The sequence below is a fragment of the Halyomorpha halys genome, unplaced genomic scaffold, assembly GCF_000696795.3.
Source record: "Halyomorpha halys isolate HHAL.00 unplaced genomic scaffold, Hhal_1.1 Scaffold755.1, whole genome shotgun sequence".
NCBI lineage: Eukaryota > Metazoa > Arthropoda > Insecta > Hemiptera > Pentatomidae > Halyomorpha > Halyomorpha halys.
Window position 1 is genome coordinate 579539 of NW_027108003.1, and position 11791 is coordinate 591329.

Sequence of the window (11791 nt, forward strand, 5' to 3'; positions counted from 1 at the left end):
ATTAATTATGATATTCATATCTAGCATACCACGGCGAAGGGGTTCAGCCAGATGGTCCTAGGGGTTGAATTAAATATAGCGCATCCCTGTTCAGTCAGTTCCCATCAGGAACCGATAGAGATACATAATACAAATAATATAAATATATAAATACAGATACATATATTACATTAATATATGAATACATTTCAATATAACACCGTGTACGGGGAACCCCTAACCGGGCTTAGAAACCCCGAGCCCCGTACACGGCAGATGATAGGAGGGCCTACTTAAATAGCACTAGATATATGTGATGATCAAGCTTTCCAGATCTGACACCACTAGATTTTTTCGTTTGAAGTGGTATTAAAACGAAATTTTATGAAAGCCCGGTCAATTACATTAATTCTTTACGAAAAGTATAATTGAAACTTGTGAAACAATAACACATATCCTATGCCGTTCAACCGGATCGATTTGCTGATGTGAAAGAAAGAGTCTGTCCTAATCCTCAAGGTAAAAACTTTGAACAACACTTAATATGAATGTTGACGTTTACAATTTAATAATAAAATATCTCGAATACTTATTAATCCTTTTATTGTAACATAAAAAATTCATAGGGATTTTGTTTATTGTTTTGAGATCCTTTATTCATATTTTCAGTTAGGAAAATTATCACTTAAACATACTATTTATAATATTATAATATTGTAACATACTTGATCATAGAATACAAAGAATTTTAAATATTAATGTAACTGTGTTATTTTTTTTAGATATTTTATGTTCCTTTTTCTTTGTTCACAGGTAAGTTCCTGAAGGCTTAGAACATTTCCTTATTCGAGGTAAAATTCTATGCTTTATTTAAACTTGAAAAAAATAAAGTATTCTATTCTTCGTATTTTTGACAAACGAAATGTACATTTTCAATAACAACCACTATAAATACTTTTCATAGTTCAGATACGATGTAGTTTATTGATGTTTTAAAATTCATAAAATATGTATGAAATGAATGTTTCATTTGAAATATTTTACTGAGTAATGTTAGGCGTAACTTACATGGTCAATTTTACACAATATCTTTTATTTTTAATTTTTTTTTTCTGTTTCGACTATATTTTACTATGTATTTGGATGTAGTTTACTATAAATTTAATGTAAGGAAAATTTAGGAATAGGGGGGTATGAGAGGTCGTACAATCAATAAGAGAATATTAGTAAATAAAACTTATATAATAAGTTGTAAATAAAACTTTTTTTCGGACGCCAATGTTTAGTCGTAAATTGTATGCCTTTATCAGGGTGACAGTTGAGAAAGATCCACAATGAGTGACTGAATATTTCCTTAAGGTTATAAGTATTAAAAGATTATTTAAATACAATAAACACAGACAGTGGAGTGGCACAACTAAAAAAATGTAAAATACACAAATATACTACTTCAACGATACGTGTTCGAATCCGGCTGTGCCAGCTAATTATTTATTCTTTTATGGTAGCTATGAGTCAACCCGTTGTGCTGGGGAGCTCTCCCGGGCCCACTCAGCCTCTATAATGTACTCTTAGTTGGGAAAAAATCTGTCTGTCGAGATTAATCTTGTAAAAAAAACACCTTGTATAACAGTACTAAAATCATAATAAAAACCTAATATATTTTGGTTTTGCGCAGTTATTTATTATTAACTTTCATACTTGCGAAATAACTGTGAGGCTATGCGGTTTATGTCTTCAAACAAAAAATAACAAAAAGTTGGCAGACACAACATCGTACATTGGGTTCAAATTACGTTTGGCATGAGCATGCAACAAGAGACTTGTAGCAGGACTTAACTCAAGAAATTGACCTAACTGTTTCTACTTTATTTTTAACGCATTAAAGAATTTTGATTTATTACTTGTTGTTTGTCTAACCTCACTCTTGTTGCCATCTAGACATATTTTCTTTGTCTTCTTAATTGTTTTTCTCAAGTACCAGATCTTATTCATTTCTACTATTTAAAAGAAAAATAAATGTTTTAAGTAACAAAGCAATAGTATAATAACAAAGGCCTAACGAACCCGGAGGTTCGATGCCGATACCACCGATCGCTCTTTACATACATCCTTCCAGTGATGCCCCTCCAAACACCATTCTACCAAACGTAGTATTATAAATACAATTAAATGTATTATAATTTTAAATAAAATGTGAAAGATATCCACTCTAGAGAAGCGGTTGCATCAGTTGAAAAGATCATTTTCGTCCGTTCAACAATAAAAACGTCGATATTTCTTTGTCTTCCCAAGTCATGCATCATATGATACACTTTTATATGGACCGTATAAAGCCAAAGAGGCGCAAATTCAAATTTTACAATATTGATTTTTTTTTAATATATCGCACTAGTATTTCTAAAGTGACACAACTCAAAAATCGGTGTTTTTGAGTTATGACTATGAAAGAAATCGGTAAATACATCCTTAAGAATCATCAAAACTGTATCAACCTAGCTTCAGAGCTTGTCCGCCAGAGGGCACTTGTGTCACTCTTGCCGCCTTAATGCTATTCCCCCTCCATAGGCAAGAGTGTCATTTCCAGAAATGTAAGTTTTAGACTTATGTCACTTTAGAAATACCAGTGCGATATCTTAAGACTTTATATTTTTTATGCATCGCAATGCTAATAGGTCATATATGTGACAAAATTAATTAAAAATACAACATGATCAATTGCGTAAACTATTTACCTATTATATTGAGTGAATTTAAATTCATAAATAATGAAAAATGTGTTCTGGTTATTACAAAACGTTCATTCACTTCTCTATTTAATGATTAATCTTTGTACATTTCAAAAGAGCTATTTTTGTATTATTCAGGAACACTTCCCTTATTTCATACCCAGGAAAGTGTAATTAAAATCGGATTAGTGTCATAAAAAACATGAGAAAGCTATGTGATTATTAATTATCAAATTATTTTTACCCATATGTTTATTACTATTAACAATGAGAGAATGTTATTTTTTCATATAAAATTAAAGTTTCTTATAAATTTTGATCGAATTTTTTTTTTTTTCCGTTGCTTTGAAAAATCGTTTTTAAGGGTTTTTAATGTGTGTTATTAATGATTATTAACTTTTTTCCTAATTAAAACACAGAGGTTAATTAAAAGATAACTAAACCGTGTACATTGGAATAGGATCTGTAGAGTTCGGGCGCTCTCGGCTACATCCGATTTCCCAGTCAGTCTTTACCCAGTTCTATGAAAGCCATTACTCCTTTAGTACATTTTAAAATTCTTTATCTTTATCCGTTAAGAACTTTATATATTTTCAGGAATGCAATAATTTCTTTTTTATATTTTTTTAAATTTATTTATTTAATGTGATTTACAACTGTACAAATAATAAATAGAATAAGTAAATATGTTTCATATACTCTTTAAAATCTTGGGAAGGAACGACCCATTAGTGGTACTTCAAGCATTAATTCAAATTAGAAGGTCCCATGGCCATCTTCTTTTCAGACACCTCGGAGGATTATCAGGGATTGTTAAGTATCAGAGATTAAGAATTAATGGGTTAGGATGGGTAAAGAGTGCGGAATGAAAAGACACGTATCTGTTTTGGGTCATATATTCAACGAATGGGTTGTTATGGTCTTTAATTTTTTGTAGTGAGTGGGAATTTTAGAGCGTTTGTCAAGTAGGTGTTGTAGCAATCGGAATCTACGAGCAGTTTCTTGTCTTGTATGTGGATTCCAAGTAAGTCTCTTGTCAAGATGGAGTCCTAAGTATCGAATCTGTTCAACAGGCGTTAACTATGTGAAAGTAAAAAAGAAAAGACTTCTTAATAAAGTTGGTTGAAAACTGGTATCATTATTTTTTTTATAGAAAAATCAAATCGAATTTGTTTTTAGCATCCTTCAAGGATTTCAAATCAATTAAAAACAAAAGTCTGATAAAAAAATGTATTAATGGAATTAAAAACAAACTCATCGAATTTTTCCCATGTCAATAGACTACCTCATATCACTTTTTTTTTTTAATTTCAATTTTCTTTTATCAACTCCGCATCTTCGATAAAAAATTGACTTATCAACGTAAAATTCTGATATCGATGGCTTACTTCACAGTAGTGCTAAATACATTCCCACTAAATTTATGAAAAATAAAATTAAAAGTTCTCTCTTTTATGAGAATTATAAATGTATAATTGATTTTTTGAATGAATAGATTTAGAATTTATACTCAAATCAGTTCAGTCAAAAATATTATTTAAAATTTCTAATTTTCCTAAAAGAGAGAACATTTAATTGAATTTTTCGTAAAGCTATTGGAAATGTACTTAGCAATTACATCTATCTAGGCTTACAGGTAAGCCATCGATATCTCAATTTTATGTAAATATGTAAATTTTTTATCAAAAATGTTGACTTGACGAAGAAAAATTTAAATTTTTAAATAAACTGACATGTGGAGCTTTAGAACTTTTTTTAAAATTTCTGTGATATCCTTATTTGTATTTAAACGATGCTACAAAACAACATGATTTTACTTTTAAAAAATCATACAGATTTTGTCCAACTTCATTAGGGAGCCTTTTATTTTTTCTACTTTCATTGAGCAAGAGAAAGTATTACGTTCGTGAACAATTTTGAATTTTCTCACAGATAAAGAGAAATTACGAAAGAATTTTAAAATTAACTAAAGGAGAAGACGGTTTTCGAACAGCACCACAGCACCACTTGAAGTAAAATATCGATATGCTGCTCCTTAATTATATAAATAAACAAAAGGCAGACCTGATAGGTTATAACTAAAAGTCAGGCTCACAATAAGTAATAATAATACTTATAATACAATACTTAAACTTTAATCTTAAACAAAAATTCCCACCGGGAATCAAACTTGAAGATAATCCCTCTTAAAAAGCGAACGATAACTGCCAAGTTTGAAGTACAATTTGCTATGTGGTTGTCACCTGTCAATCAATCTTGCTTAGTCTATCTATCAACTCTACCAAAATATTTTTAACATTTCTTCTTTTTTTTTTTTTAAATGAAATTAAATCTTGAGTAATTTTCACAGCCCTCTTTTTATTTATTTTGTTAAATATAATTTTTCTAACCTCTACATGTGATTTAATGGACCGAACGTGTTTATTTTCCATCCCGTCGAGAAGGAAAAAATTGAATAAAATGGCCCATTATGGTGAATTATCACAAACCACTCCGCCTACTGTAGAGTCACGTACAGTTTATTTGTACGGCTCGTTATGTTTGATTTAACTTTTGAATCATTGGTATATTAGCTTTGTATGCCAACATCATGAGTTTATATATGTTTATTCCCCATTGATATTAGTCGGACGTACAGAGTCATATGCTCACTAATTCTAAGCCATTAATGAATTTGCTAGGATTTTAGGTACAAACCCTCTTGAAGAATATGTAACTCGTACCTTCGGTTGGGATACTTCCGCGAGAAACCAACCAAGACGGAGAGTCTTACAGGCCCATAAGTCTGCTACCACCCATCGCAAAAGTCGAAAAAATTATACTTCCGAAAATTGTATTTCCGAAGCGTTTGTGAGAACTACGTTATACGATCAAACTGACCTCCGAGCACGCCTCAGTACGGAACACCACCTCGTGAAACATCAGCTTGAGGTGTACATTGAGATCAACAGAAACGAAGTAATGATTTCTGTATACTGTGCTAAAACATTCAACTGGGTGTCTCACGGTCTTTTATACTAAGCTCGCGGACCTCAAGTGCCTAGAACAGCTTTATAGCATCGTTTTACCGTTTATGAATAATCGGAGCTTACCTGTACGGATTTCTGACGAATTCTCCAGTTCCAAAACACTCACATGCCGTATGCCACAAGGAGTAGTCCTTTCCCCGGTCCTCTTTTCCATTTACATGGTTTATGTTGCTGGTTACAATCACAAAAAAGCAACCATCGCAGCCTATACCTACAATATTCCTATTTACAGCAGTAGTGTGAGAGCCTCTATAGCCCTAGGACATGTCGAAACTACATATGAGGAGACCATGTCCAAATTTAACCGGTTCAACATCCAAGTAAACCCAACAAAGACCGACTGTAGTGTTCGCTCTGTAGAAGGTAAAAAATCCAAACTGCTACGTTCTTTCCCTGGCGCCCTCTGATTCCTTAGTTTACTTTGGGATTAAAACTGACCCCTGTCTTATTCTTTCTGCACATGTATACAACACAGTAAGGCAAATTCGACGAAAAACATATACGCTCCATCGCCAGCTTCTTTCATCGGCTCTGTCCCTACGTTTAAATTTTTTTTATATCTTTATTGAAATTTACAACTATGCATAATAATACATTCAGTAAATTTTATGTAAGTTTATAATGGAGTGATACAGGCGTGTAGAGAAACTAACCATTGTTATCACTCTAATAATATTTCAAATTTATATATTTAAGAATGGGAGTGGAAGCAAGGTTAGAAACTATTGGGTTTGGATGGTTAGGGAGTGTATATGAAGGAATGATGTCTGGTTCAGGTTAAATCGGTTACATTTGGAACATTAAAGTCTTTATGTATGATTTTAGCTGTGACAAAGAAAGGAGCATTAAGGATTTTACGAAGGATTTTGGATTGTAAGGATTGGATACGAGAGAAATTCCAAGGTTTATTGGAGCCCCAGGTTAAAGACATATTGGTGTGTAGTTAAAAAACATAGAAAGAGTTTCACGAAATAAAACTTACATATAAAATAATGATTAATCTTCCAATTAAAAAACATTGTAGAGTTCCTTTTTTTTTTTTTTTTATTTCCTATAGATATTGATTTATATTTTATCATGAATCTAAACTTTTTCCAGTTACCAAATAATATTTGGTTGATTATATATTTATAGTTTTATTGTCAGTTCCGTAATGTAGATATAATTTTGAAGAAAAATCTTAGCGAAAGTTTTGGTAATGTTAAATATTTAAAATCATGATTTTATAGGCCGGACATATTTAGTTTAATTGGAGAATTTTAAGTAGAATAGATTTATCTGATCAGAAATAGAAAATTAGGGCCTCCATTTAATGGAGTAAGCTAGCTGAAAGCTATGAGGTTGTTTTAAAGCATAGTTGGAGCTGTACGATTTAGCTTTGAGAACTTGGCACGAAATTTTAAACAATGGGCGACACAAATAAGGAACAAATTGTAATATTATTTTCTTAAAATTAAAATAACAACAAACCAAGTAGAGATTTTTAATTTAACGTCTATTAGTAAAAAAGCAAAGCTATAAGGAAAACTCGGATATATGAGAAAATAAACCAATTTACTCAATTGGCTCGACAATCCATTACTGGGTCTTATGGCCTCCGCAAAGAGCTTTCGCCATTTTAATCGGTAAAGTGCTGGTCTTCCAAATCCGAACTCGTAGCATTTCAAAGACTTTTTTCCCTCCTACCTATTCATTTCTAGCATACGGAGGGAAGGGGTTATCAGCTATCCTTACTAGACAGCTGAAGTCAAATTTTCATTATGTATTCGAACCGACACCTTTGTACTCTCCTGGTTACTATTTTATTATTATTATTATTATTACACCGAGGGTCGGGAATCCCTTCCTCACTTCGACCCAATTGGATCTTTTGTGAGTTACCCCTCTTTCCACTAGAGATCCCATATGAATCCTATGCTTCTTATGAAGTTCAATAATTCTTTTGGGTTTATTCTAGAAATGTCTTCAGGCTCCATTCTGTCCTGTCCTCCTGGTTACTAAGGTGACACCTTAACTTCCTTCATTATTTTTTATCTCACTTATTGAAGTATGAGAAGAACCATATTTATAATTCATAAGTAAGCACTGGTCTGATGAGTGCCTTAAACTATCTTATCTTTGTAGCCCTCGATATTCTTTGGGACACTGCCCGAAATCGCACCTATCAATTCACGCTCTTCGCCTTCTGCCTTAGAAAGGTTCTCACATACAGAGAAATGACAAAATATAAACACATCCCGGCGATCCTTATCAGACGTAGTCAGTATTTTTTTTTTTTTTATTTATTGTCGTGAATAAATTTGGCTTTCTAAGTTTCGCAGAGTCAAAGAGTTAATTCTTTTGACCTGTAGGGAAATAATTTCATGTGTTATTATTTCAAATCTTTGTCTTATATGTTTTCCCAGAAAACATAGTATTGTAAAGAATACTAGTTATTGAGGTTCCAGAGCTGTAGGCAAAAGTTCTTTCCCGACCGTTCGATTTTTTTTTCATAATTTTAAACTTTTCCTTCAGAAGAGTACCAGACAAAGCCACCCACGAATACGGAGGCTAGAAAGGAAGAGTTTGGATGGAGAGCTAGGCTAGGTCAATATTTCCAAAGAGGAAGATATATAGCCCCCCCGTGCCCTCCGTTTCGGTTATTTCCTCATAATCCTCGATTTATAGCGCCCCCACTCTCTACCACCCCCCTTATCCCACTCATCCATTTCCATGGGACTCAAGTTTGAGCCTGTCTGTTAAGAGAGTATATCAATAGCACAACCGGCTGTCTCTCATACAATATGATTCAAGTAACTTTGATTTGTTGATATACAACTCATGTCTAAAATATGCAACGAAACAACATCGCGACTTTTGTTGCACCTAGTTTTATAATTACTTAGTTTATGTTTTTCACTCCTAATTTCACATATATAAGATTCAACTCTATTATAATCTGTAATTATCTTTATATTTCAACTATACCATTTTACGAGGCTAATTCCCAAATAAAGGTCTTCGAATAGAAAAATTTCCGTTTATTTTTAATAACTTTTATAACTTGAAGATTTGTCTATTTTTTAAAATATTCTTTATTTTGGTCCATATATTTCACAGTTCCTGGGATAATTTTTCTATGTTCCTGGCTTACTGGTTCCCCGCCATACCCTTAAAAATGCCATTTTTCTCTGACAGCACATAATTATTATAGCTCTTAAAATTAAGACAATATTACTTCTTTATTTGATATAAAGAAGATATAATATAATAATAAAGATATAATAATTTATTTTTCCTACTGTAAGTGAACTTTTTTAAAACGCTGAACATTATTTATAAATGTAAAATATATAATAGTTTATATTTAATATCAATTGAGGAGAGTTTTCATTTAAAATTTAATATATCCACTTCCGAAAACTGAAGATTTTTTGCCAAATTAAAATTCTATACCAAAAACCTATGCAGTGTTTTACAAAGTTTAAATTTTTCTATGCGTTTGGCGTTACAAATCAACATTTTCAATAAAAAAATTGACTTATCTACACGATGTCGGTTCTATGGCGAGTTGGAATTTGATGATTATGTGGTTATTAAGCTAAACCGTAATGTCGAAAAGCTTGTTAATTCCTATCACCTTAAACCGGATCAAAAGATTAACCTCATCAATGGATATATCTTCCCCTCACTAATTTATCCATTGCAGACACTGCCATTGGCGAAATTATGCCCATCTCTATTGAAATCAATTGACGTAATAATTCGCCAAAGCGTAAAGGCCAGTATAAGTTTGACGGCCAATACTTGCCCAGCCATGATATTTGCGCTGCAATGGCTTATACGAGGCCAGTAGGAAACTCCTTCTTAGCACTAGCTCATGTTCCAAAAAAAATTCAATGTAAGAGAACACCTGTTTCAGGTAATATTTTATTTTGGAAACGTAATTCTTAAGTATTTATTAGGCATTGATGCGATTGAAGCCTATGCAAATGAATAGATATCCACCATTTTAAATTTAACCAATGGGTCAATGAATTCTTGCATAACTGAAAAGAGTTCTCGCTGGCCCGAAACGGTAAAATGCACTAAATTTATTCTGAATTACTTTTTCTCCGTGAAGTCAGAGCCCTCAACTCATGTATTGGAAAAATTTCCTAATAACAGGCTCCTTGTCACCTGTCGGCACAATAAAAACATTAATGTCATTTCGAAGTGTATTGCGTAAATACAGAAGGCTCTACAAGGTTTTTGGACATTACTGCATTTAATGCAACCTTCTTCTCGGTGATAGTGGATAGTGGATCTCACGATAAGATTCGATACGAATGTTCAGGATACAGGCAGAGAAAGAGGACATTTATACCAAACGTATTCCTTACAGGAAAATTAAACAGAGGAATTGGGCGAAAGATGATTTTCGTTGAAAGGTCTTTGGTTCATAAGTTGAGGAACCACCCCCCCTTTTTTGGAAGCTAGATGTTGAGAGGAACTAGTTTCTGAGCATTGCGTAAAACATTGTTCTGGACTCACTGGGAATCCTACATCATCATTTTTATTAGACTTCGGCTGGGTATTGTCAACTCTATGGGTAAAAAAAATGTATTTGAATATTCTCGACTAATTCTCTCTCTCCCTTTTTAATATCAACACAGTTGAGAAGCTGCTCGCATTTTTTTTTATCTCCTCATTAGCACTTAAGCCACAGGTCATTCTACGTTGAACTTAGGAACACGTTACTACCGCCCACCATTTCGTTTTAAAATTTTGAAGGATTTTTACAAGATTCCTTGCTTCAAACGAGCATATCTTTGCCAATTCTAAAGCATAGGAAAAACAAATTTTATGGAATTAATTTTTGAAAATATTAAAAATCTATAGATTACTCGGAACAGTCTAGGTTATATTAATCTCATTCCTAATCATTTAATTGCGAACGAAAATCTGAATTTATCTAATACATTCTGTATTGGACATTGTAACAGGTTAGGAAAATCGTAGGAAACCAGATTTTTTATTATTTGTTATTTAATGACATCATAAAGTTATCTATTAAAGTAATAAAAGCCTTGTGTAATAATGTGCACACTTTGCAGCGTATAAATCTAGTCTCTAGTCCCTACAATATTAAATTTATTTATTTATACATATATATAAAATATAATAATATCATGTGCCCTAAGTCATTTTCATACGAACTAACTAATGAACTCAAGAAAAAATGGATTCTGACCTAAATTAAATGGAAGATAAAATCCAATTATACTACAGTAACGTAATGCAAAAACTAACTTTTAGAATAAAAACTTTAAATAGGATAGCGTCGACTTAAAAATTCTTTTTACCTTTAATCTATTGAATTTCCCGAGCCACCCCTCTTCTCTTCTCTCTATTCATTTTCTAAACAAGTGAAACCTCATTATGTTAATATCCGATTTAATTTCGTTATATATTTTAAACAGTTGCTTAATGACAATGGACAGCTAACGAAGCATCTCCGAGGATTTCCTCTTTGGTTACAGAAAGGAAGATAATTTCTGTTACCATCTCATCGTTTGTTTAGTTGATGAATTCAAGTTTTTGAACCATTCTTATCAATACCAAATTTGGTAAACTTAGCTATGTCATTTAATTACTAAGTTCAATAAAGTTTTAATAATTATTTCCTATACAATGATCATGAAAAAATAGCCGTTGATCAACTTTACCATAAACCCCAAGGTTTGTTGTCCACAGAGATGGATCCAAAGCCTAATATAAATCCAAAGTTAAATTTAATGGAAAACTCACTGAAATTAGTATTTATAATAAAAGGAGAATCTTGTATATAATGATACCTTCCTTCGATCATCACCGGGTAAACATGTTGGACATTATTGTTACCTCGTTTTTTATTGTTACTATATTTTACTTAGGTGAGCTCCAAGGGAAATCAACAAACACACTTTAAACAAAAACACCTTTTTATTGTAAATACAAGAAAATAAAATCATGGTAAAAATAAACATGCTTCCTTATACATGAAAGTAACCTAACCTAAGAAACAAATATGAACTAATATATTAATAACTACTA

The 11791-nt window shown here is 32.1% G+C and overlaps 2 protein-coding genes across 6 annotated transcripts in view; one reads left to right on the top strand and one right to left on the bottom strand.

Annotated features, from left to right (window-relative positions):
- LOC106685918 (F-box/LRR-repeat protein 16) overlaps positions 1–11791 on the top strand; it is a 356715-nt gene that overhangs the window by 281989 nt on the left and 62935 nt on the right. The gene's annotated exons all lie outside the window — the stretch shown is intronic.
- LOC106685919 (uncharacterized) overlaps positions 1–11791 on the bottom strand; it is a 41486-nt gene that overhangs the window by 9735 nt on the left and 19960 nt on the right. The window contains exon 6 of one of the 3 annotated variants that reach the window (XM_014428925.2): positions 8784–8887. The exons of the other annotated variants lie outside the window; for them this stretch is intronic. The gene's annotated coding sequence lies outside the window, so the exon portion shown is untranslated. Of the gene's footprint in view, positions 1–8783; positions 8888–11791 lie in introns of those variants that run through there. 3 annotated transcript variants of the gene reach the window in all.